The 25,549-nt window shown below is 36.2% G+C and overlaps 1 protein-coding gene across 3 annotated transcripts in view; it reads right to left on the reverse strand.

Annotated features, from left to right (window-relative positions):
• The window catches only part of CHRM3 (cholinergic receptor muscarinic 3), a 274,162-nt gene that overhangs the window by 201,960 nt on the left and 46,653 nt on the right, over nt 1-25,549 (reverse strand). The window contains exon 1 of one of the 3 annotated variants that reach the window (XM_077175554.1): nt 24,404-24,532. The exons of the other annotated variants lie outside the window; for them this stretch is intronic. The gene's annotated coding sequence lies outside the window, so the exon portion shown is untranslated. Of the gene's footprint in view, nt 1-24,403; nt 24,533-25,549 lie in introns of those variants that run through there. 3 annotated transcript variants of the gene reach the window in all.

Raw genomic sequence — 25,549 nt, forward strand, 5'->3', positions numbered from 1 at the left:
AGCAAATTAGTTCAGAATATCAGAAGATGTCTTCTGTTACTAAGGCATAAGTATATATTGTACAAATTCCAGATGACCAACTTATATTACTGATTTCTATATGGGTAATAAAACACAATGTTTAAAAACCTATTTTTATTACTGTTTTAGCATAATTCATATTTTAAATTAACCCCAAGCATAGAGAGAGAAAGAGAGAGAGAATAAGCAAGCTTTTTCCTCAAAATTCTAGTGCTTTCCTAAACAAGATGTTGTTAGCCAAATCTTAATATTCTGTTTCTGCCTTACTACTGCTGTTACATTGTCTAGGAAGGTCATCTTTCAGGAAATAAGAAGGGACAGAGAATAGTTTTTCTGCTCATATGATCTAAACAAATAAGATAAAGAATTCAGATACTACAAGGACGTACTGTTCCCTGCCATGTGGTAGCTTTATTAGTAATAATTATGAGGCTAAGTTACACATAAAAATCATTCAAGAGAGATTAAAGGCTTATGCTAAACTTATAAAAGCTATGACCTAAAGGCTAACCTTCAGATATTAAAAAAAAATTTTCAAAAGCCAAAGAAGAACATGCTATATATGGAAAGATAATCGCTCCATAAACTTTACGGAGATGTCTGAAACAGGCAAGCTGAAGAGAGAGAGCATGAAACTGCAACACTTGCTATCACTTAAAAGCAAACTCATCAGAGAGGAGAATGATTTCAAGGCTGGGAGAGGCTTAAGACAGGCTATTGGGTTTTTCTCTACATTCTATTTCAAAATCCACAAAAAAAACAACAAAACAATCAAAACCAAACAAACAAAAAAAATCCCAGAATAATTCAAACAAAAAAAAAAAAACCCAGAATAATTCAAAAATGCTTCCATTAAAGCATGATGTTCTTCTTTAGTCATAGTTTATCCCTTATTATTCATAATCATTCATACTACCCACAGAACCATACAAGCTTGTAACTGCTTTATACAGAATAACAGGATAATTGTGTACTTAACAAACCCTACAAGAGAACAAAACTGTGATCCTGTGAGAGCACAAAACACTTTGCAAATGGTATCAAAAGGGTAAGGGGGGAAATGGAAAGCAGCTATGACTGATAGAATACTAGAAACTGTATAATTAATTCCACTTAATAATTACAATCTGTTTATTGTCTCTCTTTCTTTTATTTTTTTTTTAAATCAGATTACATGTAAAAAGAGATTTGAATTTCATTAAGACACATTCCAGAGCATGTGGTATTCTGGAACTATAACTTTAGGAAAACTTCAAAATTGTGTTTTTTTGTTTGTTTTTTTTTTCCTTTTCCTTAAGAGATATCCTTTATGCATGGAAGATGATTAACCCTATTGTTTTATCAAGTCAAATAATTTTTTAAAATAATAAAGCATTCTGAAAGACTAGCCTAAGTTTTGAACACACTCCAAAAAATTGCTGTGTTTCTTTCCAAAGGAAAAGTTACAGGGGTGGATGGGGGGGAAAATTTTTTTATTTAGATTAGTGTTTGGTTAGTTTTGTCTTTAACAAAGAGTCGAGTTCTTGTTAAAAAAATCTGTATAACTAAAATTGTTTTAAGTGTTTCATTTGCATCAGTATTTCCCTACTGCTGTCATTTTTAATAAAAAGATGATGCTATTTCTAGACCTTCTTCACCGAAAGCCTGTTAAACTTGGTGTCATTTTCAAATAAAATTACTAAAAATCAATACTATCTACACCTGTATCTGCAACAATACATGACAATTCTGACAGGGTGAGATCTATAACACAATATCTTTTCTCTCCAAGTAGAATTAACCAGCAATTCCTCAGACACTCTGGTGACAGGGAACTGTGTTTATATTTTAGATAGTGACCATGATAAGACAAACATTAATGACCTTCTCTTTCCAGGCAAAACAAACCATTTTTGTAACGGAGTTTGTTTCTCTCAATTACATTAATTTTAAATGTATGATTTTAATCTCATCTTGAGGAATTTGTGCTGAAGTTCACTTTGTACATCCAGCCAAACTAAAGATTTTCATGCCCTGTGAACTGAAAACATTTGATTCTCACAAATATGCTAACATTTTTCTTTATAAATCAGAGTGTAAGCTACCAAAATGAGACAGCTGAAGACTTCCTAATAAGAAATACATCCATAAATTGCAATATTATAATTGTTTCTTCCCCAGTAAAACTTACGCTTGAGTGTCTAGTTTGTTTTTATTTGCTTTCATCTTGTTTTTATTTGTTTTCATTTGCTTATTTTTCTTTGTTTAGCTCTCTGTCATGCTTGAAACAGTTTTACTGGCTTTTTAAACACATTTCTTTCAGAAGCTTGTAGGGACATAAGAGAATTGTACTGCCTCTGAAAGGAGTCCAATGAGCTCAGACTGTCACTTCCAACAGTGGCCAAAAGCAAATGCTCAGGCAGTAATACAAATTATCCACAAGAATAAACCCATCTACTCCCCAGCTTCCAGAAACTTGACAGAATCACTGAGCCACATATGGTGGGGGCTTCTGTGTATGGTATTATCTCCATCTCCTAAAATCCCTCTGCAATTCTTTCAGCTTCCCTCACTATCCCAAATAAGTTTACTCCCTCAGCAAACCTTGCCATTCAGCTGGTCTCCAATTAAATATATGTTCACCTGAATGAGCATTTTTAATATTTTTAATGTCAAGTTAACTGATATTTATAATATCAGATACAATAAAATCATGATAATACAAGATGAAGAAACATCCTCATTACAAGGTAATTTGTTATTTGTTTTCTGAGTTCTCAGAAAAACCACGTCAAAAATGGAATGTATATATGAGTCTAGTATCTAACTTGTGAGGTTTCTACAAGTTTCAGGATTAATAGGTAGTGGAAATAGACAGCAGTGATGAAATAAGGCTATTAAAAGTGGGCAAGAAACACTAAGTATTAATCTGCTTTGCCTTGCATCCATTCCATCTGCTGGCATCAGCACTATCTGCAGATCTGTCCCTTCCAAATCAGTTCTACCCAGAGAGAGGATGATAGGAAAATTTATATGACGTAAGACAGGAAAAAATTAACAACTAATAATGTTTAGTTATTTTCTTTGCTTATAGAACAAACTTTTGCAAATTCCAGGTCTAAGTGAACATCCCTATATTGGGGGGGGGGGGGGGGGGGGGGGAATAGATGCTGTTTTAGCAGCAAAGAGTAAGAGCCATATTCTGGCAATGGTTCAGCTTCCTGTGCATATGAGAAAGGAAAGAGAAAGCAATAGAGCTTAGAAAACACTTTTTTTCTTCTATAAGAAAACATGTCACAAAGGGAAAGCTCCATTGCTGTGAAAAATTGTCAGTTATTATTTTCCTAAAGACAGAGACTTTCTTGACTGGATGGAAGATACTTAGAGAGGCAAAGATGCAGGTCTACACTGAGGTCTGCCCAAAACTAAGTGTGCCTGGGGTTGGAAGAATGACTTGGAATATGCTCTTCATCTTATCCATCACAGGAATCTTGTCAGTCCCCATCACCAAGTTAAACAAAGCATCCAGTAGCATGCCTGGTGAGGAGCTTGTCTACACAAAAGACTTTTCAAGCCCAATGAACTTTTGCACCTGCCTAGTGAAATCTAGAGGAGGTCTTTATTCCCAGGAAAGACAGAAAGAAAGGCTGCAAGGAAATGTCCTGCAGGAGCAGAGAAACACAGGGGAAAGAGTAAGATTCACTAGGGGTGTCAGATAGCAAAAGCCTGTATTCACACCTGGTAAGTCGCTTTCACCTTTATTCTACCTTAATATTCCAAGGTTTTCAGAGCAAGATAACTTTTTAAAAATCAGAAAATTACGACAACACAAAGAAGAACACCTTAAACTTGACTCAATGGGACATTCGTTGCTTTCTTGCACTGTTGGGAAGTCCTCAAATGACATTTTCAAAGTCTTGGGTACAACCTGTATGGTGGCCAATTGTGCCAGAAATTAAGTAATATGCCATTGGCGGGGTTCAGGAAAACAATGAGGCAGTTGTGTTACTGGGACTGCTCCTTGGACCTCCCCAAATACTACTGAATACACAGCTCACTACAGCTGCTCCCTGTGTGTGCCCATAAATATGCAGGAAGTGTTAGAGAAATACAAAGAGGAAAATACCAAATCCCCAGCCAGGATTCTGTTACATAACTGAAATTCATGGACACCTCCCTAAGCTAAAGGATCTTAAAGACCCCTTAAAGCAAGCTGAGGAATGTATCTTGAGATACAGGGCAAGAATGGATTTAAAGGGCCAGGAAGCATTCTTGTGGTAAGAGAGGAAGAAACCTAACCAAGTGAAAAGCCATGAACAATAATCATATTTTAGGGGCTCATCATAACAGCTCTGTAAATTAAGGAAAGTAAAAATCAGTGCACATTCCAGCTGCTGCTGAGCAGGTACCTGCACACCAACTGAATGTCCAATTTCTATACTTGATATAGGGAAAAAATTTGTCACCTTGCCCCCCTGCTGGCAAATGTTGAGAGCAAAAAGCACAGCAGAAGGAAGGCAGAAACAACTTAATAATCTCTCAGTATCAACAGCTTGGTACTTGTATAGTACTTACAGGGGAATGCTGCCACGACATTGACCTCCAACAAAGCCTACAGTGTGTGAATCAGTGAGGTTCAGCACAATCCCCTCAAAAAATGTGGTGGTGAGTCACTGTCACAAACAGCTTCCTGCTTTTTTTGCAAATGAGGAAGAGGCAGAAAAGGGATGAATGAAGAAATGAATAAATGGTTTGTGTATTTCTTTTCTCTGAAATGCTGGCTTTGAAGAGGACCCAGGTGAAGAGAAAGCAGCAGCAGCAGTTGCTCAAGGCTATCACACATGAAAAATGGTAAAGGCCCAGAGAAGATGTAAGATATGGTTCCAGACAAAAAGATTAATGTCTTCTTAAGAGAGTCTGATTCTCAGACATATCATCAGCATAAACGCTGCATAACAGTTTTGGGCCTGAATGAACAACGTCATATCTTCTCTGTTGTAGAGCTTTTAAAATCTTTCTTGCCTAAAAGACAATCATAAAATAGTTTGGGCTGGAAGGGACTTTTAGAGGTCATCTAGTCCAATCCCCCTGCAATTAGAAGGGACACCTTCAACAAGCCCAGGCTGCTCAGAGTCCTGTCCAAGCTGACCTTGAATGTTTCTGGGGATGGGGCATCCACCAGCTCACCAGCTCTCTGGGCAGCCTGTTCCAGTCTTTCAACACCTTCATCATAAAAAAAAAAAAAAAAAAAAAAAAAAAAATATTACTTATATCTAATCTAAATTGAACCCCTTTCCCTTTAAAACCATTATCCCTCATCCTGTTACTACAGGCCCTGCTAAAATGTTCCTCTCCAGTTTTCTTTTAGACCCCCTTTGAGTACTGAAAGGCCACAGTAAGGTCTTCCCAAAGCCTCCTTGTCTCCAGGCTGAACAGCCCCACCTCTCAGTTCTTCCACATAGGAGAAGTACTTCAGACCCATCATCATCCTCATGGCCCTTTTCTGAACCCACTCTAAGTATGTACTCTCTTAGATCTAGTATGTCTTTCTTCAGTTACTAAAACTATTCTGGGTTTCTAGATAAATATATTTAAATAACCCTGCATATCATAAATAGTTTCATTAAGTTATGACTGGAAAAAACTCTAGTTGTACATACCCATATATCAACAAATAAAAAAAATATAATCTGTGTTTCCTAAAGGCAAAGAATCAGAGGATCTGTAAAATGCTTTAAATTTTCATTTTAAGGCATTGAAAGGACCTACTACATTCGAAGCCACCTTCAATGTAATGAGAAAATAAGTATTTTAAAGGACTATTTTTTCCCTATGAAGAAGTAAAAGGCAAAATTTCTCTTACAGCTTGTGCCAGGTAGCAAGCTGTAATTGTACATTTTTCTATGAAATCTGCTAACATCTCACTGGTAACTTACTAATTTTTCAGTTCATTGCTTGGCTAGAGATACCTAAATTAAATTTGGACACGTCACGTCCTTGGAGTCACCCGTTTGTACTGGGAGAGTGTCAGGAAGAGATCTGCTTTCAAAGACAGCAGTGTCAGCAGATGCTGCTGTAATTAGGGTACCAGACTGACTTTCATCAGTAAGATGATCCATTCCTTGCTTCAAAATACCATTTCTGCAAGGCCTTGAGAAAGTCTCTTAACCACATACACATGCCACCTTCAAAAATCAGTCAGGTTATAGAAATGACACCAAGAACCCAGGTTAATCAGGATATACCTGGATTCAAATTAATCAAATCTCCTAAAAGGGATTCCCATTTCTTAAATGTGTATATTTGTTTCTGAAAAAGGTGAAAATTTAAATACATATTTTTAACTGCTTTAAATACATATTTTTAAACTGCTTTAAGCATGCTAAGCAACTCTGAAACACTAGAAATGCTTTGGCATCTAGTCAAATAATATGAAAAATTAAAATTAATTTCCATAATTTTTCTTTTTCTATCGTCAAAATGCAAGTTTTCCCTGGTTTGTCATCTTCCGGGAACGGCCAGTTTTACTAATCACAGAAAGCTCATTTGGCTATTTACAATCCTCTTGTGCTCCATAAAAGGCAATTAAAACAAAACTTCACGTTAAGATGTCTTTATCTCATCAGATGCATGGATGATTCAATTCTGCTTAATTACTTTGATGTCCAGCTGGAATAAATTTGGTTTAGGATAGCAGAAAAAAAATTAAGGAAACAAACCAAAAAGAATGGCCAAATGAAGGGAGTCAAGGTACCCAATACTTTTATCTCAGAAATGCAAATGCCTGTTAGAGCTACAGACAGCCTTTACATATCAAATCATCATTAACTTTGAATTTTTTTTTTGTCAGAAATTGAGGGAGGAGGCCTCAACTACGGGAACAGAAAGCCAAGAAAACATAAAACAACCCCACTCCATTCCAGTGCATTAACTTATGGTGCCTCCAGGTGGCTTTTCACAACTATGCTGATTTCTATTGGAGGAGCTGAAGTCACAGTCAAGAAGTCAGAGACTAAAACTGAGAGTAAAGCACTTATTTTGCAATCAAAAGCAATTTTTGCAAAAAAGATTTTTCAGTGAATCTGTGTGTCGGTCTACCAAGGCAGAGAGGTGCTCCAAGGCATGTGTATTCCTTCAGATTTGTGCCAGTGGAAGTGATGTGACATTCCAGAATTTTTTTTTTAAATGCGCATAAAAAAGAAGAATGGTTTCAAACAATTGAAGGAAAATAAAAACCTAAAGATATTTCTCATTTGCAACAAATCCCACATACCATATTAAATGTTGCATTATCAGACAAGTGTTTCTACTATTGCTCTGTACTCAGTTATTTGTAAAGTAGCAATCAAACATTGTGAACAAGTTTTCACTCATTCTTGAATACATCCAGAAGCAACAATATTTGATATACAGTTATTGGCAGTTCACAACACAGGGGGCTCTGCCTTAAAATCACAGAATAACAGATGAAGCTTTGGAGCTTTCTGTATTTTTACTGTTTAAAGCTGCATTTCATACCTATTCCAGTTTTAATCATCTCACTTTTTAGAAAGCTTTTCTTTTATTCCTGTCAATTTCCCCTCCCCTTTTCTATTACATGCAATACAGTATGACTCATTCTGCACAGCAGACTTGTCTCCATGCTGCAGGAATGGTAGTTATAGGAAAAGAATCAAAATTTGTGACAGGTATAAATCAAATTACACCACAATCACCAACACTTGTTTTAAAATCTCTAATCAGTAATGGGACAACATCAAATTACTTGTTCCCTAGAAGTTATAGCCTGACGTCGGAAAGCAGGATTTCCCTTTAGAAGAGATCTATAAATTACATTGTACTTCCTGAAAATCTTCAGGAGTGAATGAGTGAATGAGCAATCTCAGGCAGAGAATGAGGAACTTCCAATTAACTTCCTTGAAATCACCTTACCAGCTTGTGTCTGAGGTAGGGACACAAAGAATTTTTTCTCTCACTATGGTGCTTATCAGGTAGAATTCAGTGATCTGTTTTATAAATTCTTCCACATTTTGTATTTTCTTGTCATAGCAGATGTTTTTGAGGCATGGAGTAACCACAAGACTAAAAAAAAGACACTGTCACAACACACTGTGCAGCTTACACATCAAACAGAAGCCTCAGGATTACTACAATTAATTGTTACTGTACCACTCAGAACTGGTACACTTAGTTTTTAATTCAGAAGAAGAGTGGTGTGTGGGAAGAGTATACCAGTACTGTTTGTAGTGGAGGGATTGATAGAAGGGAAAAGCCCTCTAAGTCACTCCTGCCCAAACCAAATCTTCAGACAAGAGCTCTAGGTGCTGTGGTCTCTCTGTGGGTAAGAGCCTGCCTTGGACTTCCAAAATGCAACTCATTCCAGGCTCACTTTGGCCTCAGGGAACATACACCATGGCACTGCAGCAGCAGATTGAGGGGTGACACCTTTCTGCAGGCAAGAGCAAGGCACACAGCTCTAAAAAACACCCAAAGAGGGATCATTTGTTTTGTAGGGTCTTCCCCAGGATGACAAACTGCCCACAGCCACACAGGAAGGCATGACAGCCTTTGTCATCCCAGCTCTGCAGGGCATCACCATCCTCATACCTGGCCACCCTGCCACCTCATTGCCCAGCTAAGGGGCTGCTCAGAAAACTTTGTCCTTAGGCCTGATCACTTAGGGAAAAGAGAAGGAGAAGTGCATGAAGAGAAAGGATGCAACTAGGGCAACTCATGGACCCAAGAACAAACAACTTCTCCCAGGTTGTACAGCACAAGGCTATGTCTGTGCTACAAGCAAATACTCAGACTAGGTCTACTTGGAAAGAAAACTGGAGCAGCCACCTAACAGGGAGAAAAGAAGAAGCCTGAGTAAAGGACTGCTTTAACAATAGCCACGTGGTGCCTCTGTGACACAGGGAAGGCCAGCTGGCCATACAGATGGGATATTGTCACAAAATACATTTAGCAAAGCACGTTGATACACCACATCTATAATGGGAAAAACAGAACCACCATGCTGTAGACAAAAAGGAGCCAGTCAGAAATCTCTCAGAGATGTCTGAGAGACATTAAGACATTTGTGAAGGAAAGAGAGATAAGCATGTGATCTTTATTGAAATAAAGGATGCTTCCCTTCTGGCATAAGCCACAAGAGGTAAGAGCCCTAAAAGCATAAGCTACAAAATCAGCCATTGCCCAAAGACTTACTCATGTGCTAGAAAATGCCACCACTCAGCAGAGAGCAGACTGGCTGGAACAACCCCTTGCCAGTGACATTTCACCATCACTTTACAGCAGCTGAAGCATAAGAGATGCACAGAGCACTGCTACAGAGAGGCTGCCCTGGTGACAAGGTGATCCTTACATTAGATGTCCTTTCTGAAAAAACACTATGGACGTTTTCCATCTCCTTCCCAAAACAAACTCTAATTTATTTGTTTATGAACATCACCTGTCAAACACACTGTTGCAATCTATTCGGAAAACCTAGTTTTATTTTATTTTTGATTGATTTTGTAAGATGGGCATAACATCCCAAAATGCACTTGAATTTGCTTGTTTTATACTACCAGACCAGCTCAGTCTGTCCAATGTGTTAAAGTCATGCCCCCTCTTGCTTTGGTAACTGGGGAAGGCTTCTAAGTGCTTCTTCTGCCCAAAGTGCAGCAAGCAGTAGAAGAGAAGACAAAGACAGGCATAAGTACAAAAAAAAAAAAAAAAAAAAAAAAAAAAGAAAAACAAACACCCCCCCCCAAAAAAAAAATTCCTAAAAAGCAACAACAAATACCACACTGAAGCCCAGTAATTCCCAGCAAAATCATCTTTATAATGACATTTTATTTTCTTGACATAGATATTTGTCTACTAGGAACTTTAAGAAGGCTCTGAAATTTGTAATTCACATAAGCCACAAATTACACCAATATAACACAGATCAGAACAGGAAGCACATGACTTAACATGACACTAAGGCTAAGAGGAAATTTTTGAACTCTTACATTCTTCACTGGAAAGCCTCCCCGTGCTCATATTTTCATGAAAAATGTTTCTCAAAAGATCAAGTACATAGGTTTGTAAAGCAGGAAAGAGTGAGAGCCACCACACAAAACCCAGAAAAATGATTTAACTGAAGCTGGGTGTGCCCACCAGCACCCTACATCCCCCTGCACAGATACAGGGGAGAAGGAGAAAGTACATCCATCTGCTCTTCTATTAATACAAAATGGAGGCTCCTCAATTTTTGTTTCCTCATCGGAAAAAAACCACAAATTTCAAAGTGCTTTCTAAAAAGCAATATTTTGGTTTTCAACAAGCACTAGCAATAATCCACTACATCAAGTGTCAGCTCCAAGCATTTTAAAGCTGTAGATCACATCAGACATCTGCTTTTAAAAGGCAAATTGCTGACTCATTTCTGATCCACCATGGTTGACATTCACATCCTCCTTTAATGACAGCCCAACCCTTTCATTTCTTCCCTGCACTTTCTTAAATAAGCTTAAATTAATTGCCCATTAGATATAATCAGTGTTGAGAATAATACTGCAGCGTATTTCAATTCCTTCCATAAATCAAAGATGCTTGTAATATTTTCTTAAAGGATTTATTTTATGCCTGTATTATCATTTTACTTCTACAATTACCCTACCAATTAATTTTGAAGTTTACCTATACATTTTACTAATCAGAAACTACTTTTAAAAAAGTGTTGTTTCTGAACCAGTATAAATTGAAACCTTAGCTTCCAATTCTCAAAAGACACAGGCAGAAAAAAAATTAATTTTCCTTTATAACAGTTTTAAACAACCCACTAACTATTTATGCACACTTTTTAAAGATTAAAAAGTTTAAAAATTAAAATTTGGCTTTACCACTGTGAATTTTAGATGAACCTTATTCTCTTTACAAGTGCTTCCCACAAAGAGGCACTACCTCAAAACTCAACAATAAGAAAATGTTAAAAATTAAAAAAAAACCACCACTAAAATTGCCAAACATGACAAAGCCAATAAAATAAAATATTAATTTAAAAGTAAACTACTAAGAGGGGGAGAAAGAAAATTATGAAGCAAAAGGCTCTATGTTTTCTGTTTTATCTGCCTTAAAAATGATTATAAGCTTGAGATAAAGTTTCAAACAATTTTTTAATCGAAGTAATGTAATCTCCCTGTGTAGAAAAGACATCAGGATAAACTCCACTGATGCGGATATGAAATGGGATTTTTGGTATAATTTCCTCTGAGAAGGCAGGTCATGATTGTCAAAACCATGAAACAAAGCAACTTGCAGCAAGGGGGGACCCACAGGGGCTTTGAGTTATAAGCACACCATTGATCAGAAAAACACTAATGCATATGCAACCAATGAGGGATAAAATATTGGAGCACAACAAAATTATTTTTTCATTAGAAGACAAAAGCTGAAGCCATGGAAGCAGCCATGGATATACTTATGTTCCTTAAAGAAATTGGTTTACACAGACTTAAATGAGCTTAATTATTAATTTTGCTTTAGTTACATTTGAAGAGGAGCTAGAGGTATGAAACCGTGTCCTCTGCTTTCAAACTATAAACCACTTTTTTGTGCAGTGGAGAAAACTGAAAATACCATTAAACAAATCCTGCTGCACAAGTTTATTTGTGGAAGGGAAAAGGTATGGACCCAAAAGCAGACCTCTCAATGACAAAAAAAAATATCCATGAGTCATTAGCAATTCAATTTTTATTTTATTCATTAAAAATATTTTATAATTTTTTTTTAATTTAAAAATATTTTAATATATACATATTACCTGGAAGAGACAATTTTTAGCATTTAACCTGTTACTAGATTTGACCAATGTAGAATTATGTGATCAAGGAATCTGCCTGGTCTAACTAAAGAACAGCATCTAAAATTACTATTGGTCAATGCACCTAAGCAGCCAGATTTCTAAGATACCTGGGCTCCCTAGAGATGCCTTAACTCTCAGCAAAGTTGCTAGTTACTAAATATATGTTCAAACATAACCAATTACTTTAAGCCAACTTATTTTGCAAAGCCCAAATATTGTTCCTCGGGGGGGAAAAAAATTAAAAGCAGAGTTGATACAGAATGTGGCTTAAACAATTTAGTCCCAAGGAAGCTGGCTTTGAACACTCCCACTGGGAAATAATATTCAACATCAAAGTTGTGTGTGGATGATTTGCCCCATCCTTCCAACTTGTTTTCCTCTAACTTTATTAAGTCCTTTAAGCTTTGTCAACCTGCTGCAATTGCTGTTTCACAAAATTGATAATATTGTGCCTAGAGCTCAACTTTCACTTTATTAATCAGAACAAAGCACTCTCCTGTTAACCTCCACAACACTTTAACCTTTGTGATTTAATGATCTTTGTTCGTTCTCCAACAATTAAAGGATTGTCTTATTTTGGTATACGGGTCTTCTAGAACCTGTCTAGTTTATATTTCATAGAGAATGGGTTTAACTGAATGCATAGGGTAGATTCTTGGAAAATAAATTATTCCTAGTTCCCCTGGCACATGAACAATTGCTATCCTTCTAAGTATACGTCAAGATTTATGAAACCTCTTTGTCTGAATTGCCGTTTGCAATAAAGGGTAATTACCAAGCCTTTCAAAGGAGCTATATTAATTCAAGCAAAATAAATGCTAAACACTAAACAGTATTACTACAGGATTTTACTATATCAAAAAGATGGAAAACATTGCACATGTAAAAGTCTAATAGTTAGCATTCTTTTAAAAATAAATGTTATTTTAAACACAGAAGAGCCTCTTAAAAGTAGTTATGTAGGAATAAAAAAGTACTGCTTCATTGGACAAATTGATATAAACATAACAAGAAATATTTTTCCTGTTTTTCCTTCTACTCCCTTTAAAATAATTTCACCACCATCTCATGATTCTTCAATTGTCTCTCAAGTGTGCATATAACACAGATCCTACTATCTACCATGGAACCAAAGAATCTTTCACAAGAGAACTTTTTTTTTCATTCCTGTGATAAATATTAGTTAACATATATTAAACCAAAACAAAACAACACAACAAAAAATGCCAACCAGAACTTTTTGACACTGAATAGCTTTAGAGATTAACTATCTCTATGAAAATTTTATTTTGAAGAGGCATTCTCACACTGGCCCAGTCCTTGCTGTGCTGATCAAGGGAAGCATTATGTGACAAAGGCAGCACTAAAGCTAAACTTTACTTCACCAGGACTGAATTCAAGGTGAAGCCTGCTAAACTACATCCAGTAGGCAATGCCAAGCCTGATTTTAAACATCACTTTCTCCTCATTGAGCATCTCAGCAGCTTTAGACCTTTTAATACTAAATACTTGCATCTTCAGTAAATAAATTATTTCAAGAATTTTCCCCGCACCCTCCAAAAGAAATGAATTACAAAAAGAAATCCATAAGTTGTCCAAATGGTAGTCTTTACAGGAACTGTTCTTCTCTGAAGAGCGATAATAATTTCATTCTCTGGTGTAAGCCAAACCAGTTTCCATAGCCCTTCCCATCCACACTGCCCTTACTCTTAATATTAACTTAAATATCTGCATTAGTGAATTAAGATAAAAATATTTTTTACTTACATATATATAGCCTCCAAATCATTGCTCATTCTTCTTATACTCAGCCAACTAGCTTAATTGAATGGTTAGCCATTACAAAGGTAAAAAAGCCAGTGAGATTCAGCAGAAATACAGAAATGTCACACAGAACAGCAGTAAAGTAGAAGGGTGATATAAGAGATGATCCTAAGCAAGGGGTTTTGGCATGAAAACATTTTCTCCTGCTAATGATATAATTCAGATTATCTGGCTGCATCAAAGAGAGGCAGAAGCTAGTGTCTAAAGTGATGAAGCTACTGAAACTGTAATAAAGACTTGCATTTATGAGCAGAACCATTAGATAATGCTGCATGCCACAAATTAGCGTGCCAATAACACAGCATTTGGAAAGACAGACTTATGATCTACCATTCTTTTATGGTCTGGCTTAAGCTATTAGGGTCTTCACCATATACCTTCCCAGAGGATGAACTCCAAGTATTGTTATTGGGCCTCCCCTACATCCAGAGCACAGCTGAGTTATCATGGATTCTCCCAGACAACCTCTAGGATGAAGGGTTCTTTCCTAGGAGCACAGGTGTGATCACACCTCTCTTTTAGGAAAATAATTATCTTCTTTTAAGTCTCTCTTTTACTCCTTGTTGCTGTCAAGCCTGAATATACGGCTCTCACTCCTCAGTACATCAAAGACACACCTGAGGTATCTTTTTGTTAATATCTCCAGTTTACCTAACCCATGGTTTTGCACCACATTCAGAAGTTGCCCTTTGCACACTAAAATGCTGTAATACAAAATATCAGCAGATTTCCTCTGCTCCTCCAAGGAGCCTGTCCCTGAACAACTTTGGACCATGACAGACAATTAAATTCTGAGAAAAAAGAGTTCTCTGACCCTGCAATTTAACAACATATGAAGATCATCATAGGACTTAATCATAATTCCCCCATGCTGACAAGTGATTTTTAGACGACCTACACTGTCTCAGCCAGAAACCATTTGTGGGGGATATCCTGCTAATTACCATGTGTAGGATGCCATTTCAGCACATGGCTTAGTTAAGGAGGGATCTTTTTCACCACTTTAACATCAGATTATCAGGTAGGTAAATCCTCAGCTGCATCACTGCATCAAATCCTGCTAGCTGGAACTGTCCAGTAATTTTTCTTAACATTAAGGGCTAAAACTAATCGCAAATTTTGAGAAAGGAAAAATGGGTTGGTTTCTCTGAAGCTATGGCTACAAGGCAAGTCCGATTGAACCAAAATCACATAAAAGAATCTTGAAATAATTGATTTCACATCTGTACAGAAATACAGCTATAGCAAGTTCCTGAACCATGAAGACAAATATAGAAAAGGAAAAAAAATCCCTCAGCTTTTTAGTCTATTTTTCTAAGGAAGCTGGCACAAAGCCATGTAAAATATGAATTATGTTTATGCTTTCACAGTGTTGTGGATCTTCTTAAGGAGGACAGTTTTAGTCTTTGCTCAGGTTCTAGATCCTAAATCCAGAATTTAAAGAACATATTAAAAATTACATAGAATAACAAAGTATTGTAGCTTTATACAGGCAAAAATATAAAAACATATTTTCCAGAAGATATAGTATGTAAAACTATAAATTTGACTCTCTTTTGTTATTTTTACCAGATGAAGAAATCTCCTTAGACTCACAGCCCTTCAGCTGTTTCTCACTCTGGTCAAAAAGACACATTTAAAATCAGGATTGGAAGAAGATAGAAAGAAATACAAAATAAGAAAACCTGGAAAGGTATAATTACTAAGGGGGAAGGGCGTTGTTTCTTTGTTTTACTTTCAGGCGCGCAGTACTGTTGCACTTTTCAAAAATCCAGCTATGCATATGTGCATGCTCTTAATGACATAAAAAATTCAGAGAACATAATGCTCAACTTTTTTTCTCACAGAATAATGACTAGAAAATATCCTGAACTGTATGGGCATCCAAAGGTGGAAATTCACAGAAACTGAGCTGAATGAAAAGTGCAAGGTCACGGATGTGAAGAAAGGCAGTTTAGTTAATATTAGCACAACTCTCCAATTAGCCCTGCTGAGAGGCAGCATTTAACCTGAGCAGAACTCACATCTGACAAGGCACTGCTTATTCCAAGTTAGCTCAATTATTTCCATTTGGCAGAACACAGTGCACACAGATGTACCAGGAATGCTGCTGAAAAATCATCTCTCACAGAGGACCCTAACAGTGGCTTTTTACTCCCTGCCTTTGAGAAACCCAGGTACCACATCCCATAACTAAGCAAGTATTGTAAATTACTCTTTTCCTCAGTCCTGATATTTAAGAGACAATCAAATCAACAGATACCCAGAATGAATATATACATAGGAAAAATGCCATTTGCTGGCACTTTCCTGAACCAAGGGACTCATTTGTGAAGAACACCGATCTATTCTGATACGCAGAAACTGTAAGAATGAAATTCAGCCAGCTGTAACTCCTTCTGGAAGGAGACCTTGCTATGGTTTGAAGAATTCGAGGACTAACTTGATATTTTGCCACTGCTTTAGGATGGTATTAACAATTGATCCCAGAGGGATTACACAAATGGTGCTTTCAGGAATATGGGCTCAAAGCCAAGTACTAATCTTTATTTACCAGTGTTCACTTCTCTCTTCTGTTTTATGCTGAAGTTGCTTTGCATATATAAAATCAGACCTTTTGAGTTACTTGAGTTATCTGCTGTGAAGGACCTGGGTCCAGGAAGTCAGAACTGTGAGTGGATTTCCCATCAGTTTAATGGTATTTCTGGAGAACCAGCAATGAGGAGCTAGAAATAGTGCCCGTTTTCCCTATCTTTTTTATTATTAACTATTCAATAATAAAATTATGTCCTTTTCCCCAATTCTTTTTTTTTCCCCAAAAAACTTTTTTTCATTCTGAAGAACACCACAGCTCCTGATAATGCCTGGTTCTTGTCAGACTCCTGCCTTCAAACTGGCCAAGATCTCTCAACTCAGATATTTAAAACAAGATATTTAGCCTCAGTCAATTTCTTATTTCAAGATATATTTTTTGTTTGCTTTCAGAAAATTTCTAACCAGCTTTTAACAGTGTGCATATCTATATACTGAGCTTCTCAGAAACTATAGAACTTCAGCATGATCTGAAGTTCTAAATAATAATAACACAGAATTAAGCAGTAGATTAAAGCCAGGAAGACGTATTAGCATGAAAGGTAAAGAAGAAATGTGTTATCAAGTCATATTTGGAAAGAAATTTCACTAGGAAATTGAATTCATGAAGCCCTACACATAAAATTAGTAGATTGGAGCAGACACATCTGCTGTAAACAAAAACACAGAGAAGCACAAAAGTAGTGGAAAAAAGTTTCTTAAGGCAAACTTAAAGAACCCTACTATGCAGAGGCAGAAGTACTATTTTCAGGATATAAACAGGAAAACTGTTTATACATTTCTGCTCCACAGGAGAGGGCTGGCAACTACATTTTATGCATACTGGAACAGAAAGTTTTGAACTCTTGCAGGAAATGCTGCCAGGCCACCAGTTCCCTCCCACTTCCCCAGCTCCCAGCAGAGTAGCAGGTACAGATTTCAGGCTATCTCCCTGAGGAATGGCCACTTCACAGGCACTGACTGGGCAGCAGGCTGCTGCTTCTCCAGATGGAGACAGGACAAAGCTCACTGGTCATAATTCAGCACATGGCACCACTTCTCACAAATTTTCTTTCAAATAGCTCACAGTTACACAGTCCATGGATATGTGCTAGCAAATTGCAATGAAGCAAGCCATTTTTTTGCTTGGCAACACACTAAAACAAAAACCAGAGAGAATCTTAACTAAGAATTTGAACCAGAAGTACCAAACTGAATTTGGAAATCATCTTGTTTAGAGATTTTTTTTTCCTTATCATTTAATTTAAAAACTGAAGATATAGGTAACTTGTATGAAAGTAACAAAAATCTAGGCAGAACTAAATATCATCTGAATAAATTACATAACTTTGTCAAGTTTGGAGATAAATAAAACTGAGTCAAAAGCCTCTTTCAGAAATGTATCTAGAAAAAAAAACTTTTGCAAATCATGAAGTCGATGCATAGTAAGACCGAAGTTACATCATATGTTTTACAGAGTGCATCACACAATAGTGTAATCTTTACTCACACATATGCCCCATCTTGCAAATGACTTTCTGCTAGATGTGCTAAGGTAATGAGTGTAATCTCAGAAGGGAAACAGAAGGTAAACCAACCCCTTTTAGTTTGTGTCATGCCTTTCTACAGCACTCCAAGACAGAACTATAAGGGAGTCCAACTCCTTCTAACCAGAACTATGGGATTTTCGGCATGGATATTTAGCAAAAATGTTTCCATGTTTCCAATACTTTCTCCAAGGTAAGTTTTTCAGAAACTGTACAATCTCCAGTCTCTTTGGTAGCCAGAATGAGAGACTGTCACACCTGCCAGAAGTTTAACAGTGGGTGTACATTCTCCCCATCTCCTCCCCCTGAAGTATGAGCCTCAGCATCACTGCTAAAGCACTAGAAAAGCAGAGCCAGGCATTTTTTGGAGGGGGGAGGGGAGAGAGGAGAAGGGGCAGGGACCAAAACAAAACAAAACCAAACCAAACCCAAAAACAAAACAACAACAACAACAAAAAAAAACAAACAAACAAAAAAAAAACCAAAAAAAAAAAAAACCCAAAAAAAACCACTACCCAAAAAAACCAACTATTCAAAGTGAAAAATTTGTACAATAATGTAGAAACTAGTTCAAAGGGATAAGATAATATTGGATGGACTTAGGGTGAAATGAAATAGCCATTAGCCCTCTTCCTGCAAAAGCAAATGTCACACATCTGATCAGAAAAAACTAACAGGAAAGGAAAAAAGGTGTTCACAGTAGCTACTAAGACTCTAAGAGCTGCAGTGTCTTTTAATACTTAGTATTTATTTCTATGGGTGGTTAAAATTTGTCTTTTAAGGGAAAATGCAAATAAGCACCAAATCAGCACAGCCTCCTGATCCAGTTGCATTCTCAAAGAAAAACAAATAATGCTTGCTTTGAAAATACATCTAAGAAGTAACATTTTCTGAAATAAGTCCCTTGAAAAGCAGAATGCTGACAAACAGTGTAGGTGAAACCCTATGTCAAGCCCAGCCTCTTCATATGCAATGTGCACAAAGTAAGAAAGCGCAAATGATTCACGTGTCTACATTCAGATTTAACTCACAGTTTCTGCTAATACCATAATACCTCTGACCTAACTTCATTTTCACAAGTCTTTACAGCATCATAACAGCCAAAAATGGTTAGATGCATTATCATATCTGCACCTGATTTCACATTCACCCTTACAGAATGGTCCAGATGCATGCATTTAAATCCAGCATGGATTATCACACACATCTCTTACTGATGATAATTCTTAATGATGACACAATTAATTCTGGCATTATACATAAATATTCTACTAATTATGGCATAATTTGTACATTAAAAATACAGCTTGAAGTAAGTAAAAGAAAACAATTTGACCAGGGTGTCAAAAAATTTGGATTTCCAATTTTCGGGGAGAAGAGAAAGTAACTGTTCCCATTTTTGGCTGTGGTATCTCATAATTAAAATTGTGTCTGTCCCAGCTGTCTAAAGGAATGTATCCACACACTGCAGTCCAAATTTATATTACTGTAGTCTAAATAGCATTTTTTTTCGTTTTTTTTTCCTCTATCCTTTCTTCCTAAGTTTCTGACAATCATTTTCCATTAATCATTTGGCCATTTTTCCTAGGCATTGTCTATTGCAGTGACGTTGCCACAAGAATTCTGAAACTGCAGATCTGAACTTAGATTTTGCAATCATTTACTTTAAATACAAAACAACAATACTACTATTACAACTAATAATAACAACAAAACCAATTCAGGGTACATGCTCATCAAAGAATAATTTTCTCAATTTAAAGGCAAGATGAATTAATCTATGTGGTTTTCAGAAAATCCCTGTCATACATAACACTGGACTCTTAGGTGCTCCAAACCCCACAATATTTAGTGAGCCTGCAGTGTCCCTACAAGGGAGCTGCAGTGTTTCACTCGTGGACGTATTCATTGCCAAATCACAGCCCTGCAATGAGTGTTATTTGTTAAGATTGAGACATCCAGTTATTGTCTTTAAAAAACCAACTTTGGAATGCAGTCCTGCCTTTGAACACCTTTAAATCAGACTCCATGTGTAACTCCTGTGACCAGAAAAGCACTGGCTTTCTCCAGGCAGGGGCAGGGACACAGAGATCACCTGCAGGTGTGCCCACTGGATAAGGAACAGGCATGCTGCCAGCCCTGCCAATACTAGGGCTTGTCAGGAACCAAAAAACCAGCAGCCAAAAATCTGAACCCAAGCTAGAATTATAACCAAGAAGCTCTCTGAATGGGAAAATATCATTCCAAAACAATGTGGGAGGAGGGTGATGGGATGTCACACGATGTGACCATGCAGCGTGGGCATGCAGGAACCAGAGAGGGGCTGCCTGCCAAGCCCCTGAACACCTCTGCTGTAACATTTGTCTGACACCAGGAAAGAGGGATAAAAATTGGCTTTCTTTGAACATCTAGTCTCCGTTAGCCATCACAGGAGACAAGAAACACCTGCTCAAACATGCCTGGAACTGCTCCTCCCACTTGTATATCCAGAAAACTGCTTTTTTCCTCCTCCAACCTTTGCAAAAAAAGGGCATAAAAAAGGAAACAGTATGACCTAGAGAAATTAAGAGGACTGCCATCTGTAATCAGCCTTTCAAAACTTCTAAATATCCTATAGCCTTGCAGTCACTGCACTGTCCCAGGGAGGAAATACCTTTCAGGCAGAGGAAGGAACCAAGCCCAAGTTACAGAATTATTTTATTAAAAGATGACAATTACTTAATCTGCGGTAGTTTTCTTAACACATCCTTCCTTTTCTGTTGCTTTTTTTGTAACCAAATAACCAGTTCTTCACATTAGCTTTATAAAGGCTCTTCTAAAATATCAGTGGCTTCCTTAAAGAGACAAGGGCTTGGTTGTGGAAAGAGGAGACAAGGACAAGGGCTTGGTTGTGGATAGGAGAGAGGAAAAGGGTCAATTGCATGGCACACATTGGGTCCAGCTTCTTCATGGCTTCACATTGTGATAACCAATGCACATTTAAAATACAGTCCACATCTGTGGGGTTTTTTTCTGATCCACTCTATCATAACATATTCCACATACTTACATAAATGACCATAATGCCCTTTTATTAAAATAAACAAGAAGAGTTATTTAGTCACAAGTTACCTGTTCTAAGACAAGGTAAGTTAAAATAACAATGACAGCAGCCAACTTATCTATTAATATCAATATTTTTCTTCAAATTAAAAGAAAAATCAGGAAGGAAATAAACAGTTAAAAGTTTTGTTAATAAAAGGTTAAGGTTGCCAGCCACAGTTTCAAATACCTCATTAAGTGGTAAGAGAAAAATATATCCAGAACAAAGTTTACAACCAGAAAACCATTTAACACTACTTTTCTTGAGTAATACTCTCACAATGACCACCTAAAGTCATCCATTTCGATTATTTTTTTGATGTTACAGGACCTTTGTCAAAGAAATATATTTATTACTGAGTAGATTTCATTGTGGAGAAAATCCACGTTTAATTTCTATTAGTCATATAAATACCCCTATTTGGTGCAAAAAAAGGATAATTTTGGACCTAAAAGGAACAAAAACCATTAGTTGCTTATATCACAGAGGAAAAGCAAATAGTATTTTACTTTAGAGATGCTGGAATTTCTGAACAACATGGGCAAAGGTTATTTACAAGGGAAAAAAAAAATCTAATTCCTTTCTCCAAAAAAAAACCCCAAATGCACACTACAAACAGAAGATGGAGTGTCATGAAAAGTCAAGGACTCTAGCCCATCTGAGTGAGAGGGGAAGTCAGGTGGGCTGAAAAAAAGCAGGGCTCAGGAGCTAAATACATGCAAGAATGAACCCCTGACTAGATGCTGCCACCTGAGATAAAACAGAGGAGCTATTAAAAGCGTGTCCTCTGCACAGGTGTCACTTCCTTCCTGTGTATTTTTACTGGGAAGACAAGTGATGCAATTTACTCTGTCACACTGTTTATAACACTTCCTCCTTTAGTAATCAGCTCATATGTGGGAGTGGGAATCAGTGTCTCTTACAGAGTGGATCTGGAAAATGCCATCTACCCCTCAGCTCTTTATTTTCTCTCTTTGTAAATTACTCCTAAGCACTTGCCTCTGTTATATGAGTGTTACCAAGACTTTGATGTCTTCAACATTAACAACTGCAGCTGGCTTCAGCATTTTCTGGTACCTATAATCATACTTTACATCATTAGAAAACAGTAACTACAGTATGAAAGCATCAGAATTAGTCACCAACAAATAAAAAGATTGATCTGCTTTCTTTGTGAGTTCAGATAACACAAGCCATGCTTAACTGGTTCATTACATGGAAGTGCATAATAAAGCTGCAGAACTAAATGAATTGCCAATACAGACTAATCATTTCACATTTACCCAAGATGATGGTATCCAAACTACTGCATTCCAAAGCAGATTCCTTAATTAATGTTAAGTTCCTTATGTCATGTTATAAGAAGGTATCTTCATTTTATACTTAAGTCCAGAATAAGATGAGCATTGTGAAACAGTACAGTCATTTCCAGGCTATATAAGGACCAAAATGAGCTAACAAGTTTAACATTATAGTTTAAGGATCCAGTCCAAAAGTGGGAAAGCATAGGAACCAAGAAAAGGTCAATGAATATGCTGTTTTTCATGGTTCTGGGGATTTATATGATAGCAAAAAATGATGATGATTTGTGACCGTATTTTTCCTCACAAAGATTTTAGCCTAATGTTTCTTTTTCACTTTAAATGTTCTCAAGAAATATATTAAGACAAGTTTAATGTGATAAGACAAAGGGTAGTGATGTGCTGAGCAAGCTTTTACATACTTCAACATTGACCTGCAGTATCTCTGACACAAACCAAGTGAAGCAGAAAAGGGCACTTATTCTAAATTATGCTTTTTATGGGACAGAGATTCAAGGGGAAAAAATACTAAATCTACCAAAATTATTTTAATTCCGCCTTGCAATGGACTTTAAAGTAGGTTTTAAAGACAGGAGATTCAGTACCTGAATATACTCTGTCAGCAAAACTTCCAAATGGCAACAAAAGGGACAATGACAGAGGTATTAGAATTCCAAATACAAATAAGAACTGTATAGTTAATATGTAAGCAAGAGTATTTGGTTTAGAACATCTTGTGAATTGAGGACAGGCACTCAGAAAGGGAAAAGATTTTTATAAAAAATTTAATTTCATTTATTGATTATTCACAGTAGAAACAAATCTACTGAAAAGAATCTAGCAGAAATCCATACTGAAATGAGAGGGCATGGAATGGCATGAAGGAATGGCATGAATTAGAGAAACAGGAAAGAACTATATTCAAATCTGAAGAAGGAAAATGAAGAAATGCATGGAAAGATACATTGATACTCAGATATCAAAAACCCTGGAAAGACAGTTAAAGGCCGGCACATGGAACTGAATATTTTAAGCTCAAGAAAACTCCGAAGCACTTCACAGAAATACAACATGAAAGGTTACATTACACAGCAGCAGGCTTATTTCTCAGAACACACTTTTTAAAAGGTATGTGACTATCTGGTTATATGTATAAAAACATGTCTGTATTCATCAGAAATGTTGTGCAAGAAGCCAAGTTGATCAAAAAATAGATTTTTCCATTCTTCCACAAAATTTAGCCCTAACTTCAACTACTTAAGGAGGAAATAGACAACAATAAGTTGGTGTATTTATGAGTTAATGAAATATACTGGGAAAAATATCTGTTATGATTTGTTCCTAAAAAATCTGTGAAATGCTATAAAAAGAATACATTAAAATGATAAAATAATTATTACCATCTTGCCTTCATGCACATGTGAAAGAGCATTGTTCTGTCTTATTTTAAGAGTAAAACTAAGTCTACTGACAAGGATCAAATGTAATCAAATAGTTTATTTATAACTGAAAAAAAATCTTTCCAGTGATGGGCTACTTCTCCAAGAAGTATTTAGATATTGTAAATATATACTGAAAGACCTGTGAATGTCAAGACTGTCATGACCCAGGATTCCATACAATGCAGAAGAAACATAAAACAACTTTAACAAAATATTAGCATTTTAACAAGCACGAATAGACAAATGGCATAAGTTACCAATATGCAGTTCAAATCTAGGCAATATTTATTTAATCTGTATCTGCTAGTATGGTAATATGTAAGTAGAATACTAAGCAGCAGCTACAGTACTTTTCATCAGCAAATTCAAACTGCTATTAAAAAAAAAATTATAAGATATGGCTAAGAAGTGCTCTGTCCCTTGAACTGCCAGTTGGAATTCAGCAACACGTCCAGAAGACTGAAAGAAAGCTATGCTAGAAACATTTAACAAGATTAATTCACAAGCAGAAAATACCTAAAGGAATTATGAATCGGTCAGACAACAGAAACAGTGTTAATAATCAAAAGCAGTAATGGAACTTTACATACGTACTGATTACTCAATATAGGTTTTTGGAACATTAGTTTTGTAAAGTTTATATTTAGAAGATTATTGGCTTGGTTAAGTTTGTTATGATCATAAATTTGTTTTTATTAAGATCTGGTACAACACAGTATCACAGTTAAGTAACTAATACAATATAAAAAACAGTACAACTTTCACTGATTTGTTAAAAAAAAAATGAATTCTGAAAATACCCTGCAATTAGTCCTAGTAGGTATTCATTTCTTTGTTCTGTCTTTTCCAGTTTGTTCAGTCAATTTAAGACAATACCAGCCAGGGTTGTACCACTTGCTTAAGAGCTAAAGAGGAAAAAAATTAGAGGTTATAAAATGATAATTCTTGATGACATAGTTTTTGATTTCAAAAGTATTCATCTCTTGAAATTTGTTTGAAGCACCTATCTTTGATTAAAATTAATTACTCTTCTTTTTTTTTTACAATGGTCTCCATAATTTACATCCAGGTTGCAAATACAGTCAGGATTTCTGACCTCCCAACAACATTGTGATAATAAACTCATTAAAGACTAGAAGTGGACCAGTGGCTACAAAAACACTTCAGATTAATCACCTTTTGTTCTCATATTAAAGGAAGTGAATGTTTCCTTTTCTAAATACAAATATTGTGTCTATGCTATACTGGCCAACTTACTGCGGCAGCCTTAATGGAATGTAAAATAAAAGTCAGGCATTCCTTCATTCTTAAGAACTTCTAACAGACCTTGCTGAAACAGAAAATTGAAAATATTAAGAATATTTTCAAATGACTCATTGGATTCTGAATGATAACATTGTATAGGTTGTATGCTAAACAAGGAAAGGAAAAACACACTTTACACCAGAACACAGTTGTGTCTCCTCCAAATGTTAACAAGTTTCTAAAAAGCTTCTAAAAATTCTGGAAAACTATTTTAAAACTCCAAACTTCTATATAATTGGAAATAATGCCATTTGTAGGACATTTAACTGTTGTTAGAATTTAGACATCTCTTCAGTCAAGGATACATAGACACTAAGAATATTTCACTCTCCCAGTTCAAGAAGCATTTCTTCAATACTTTATACAATACTTAACTCAGCATGATGAAATTTTCAAGTAATTCCAGAAGGCTTAGCATGCACAAAATACAGGTCAATGCTGAATACCTTGCTCATTTATTGTAACTTAACCCTATTGTGCCAGAGATACCTATAAAAGAGAGTCTAAAATTAGTTGTCCTTATAACTAAAGAAATTTAAATATTACTCTGCAACTTCCAAATCTGAGCTGCTGAGATATAGCTATTGTTAATTCAGTAGGTTTATTACTTATGCCTTATTTAAAAGAGCTGTTAACAAAGC

The sequence above is a fragment of the Agelaius phoeniceus genome, chromosome 3, assembly GCF_051311805.1.
Source record: "Agelaius phoeniceus isolate bAgePho1 chromosome 3, bAgePho1.hap1, whole genome shotgun sequence".
NCBI lineage: Eukaryota > Metazoa > Chordata > Aves > Passeriformes > Icteridae > Agelaius > Agelaius phoeniceus.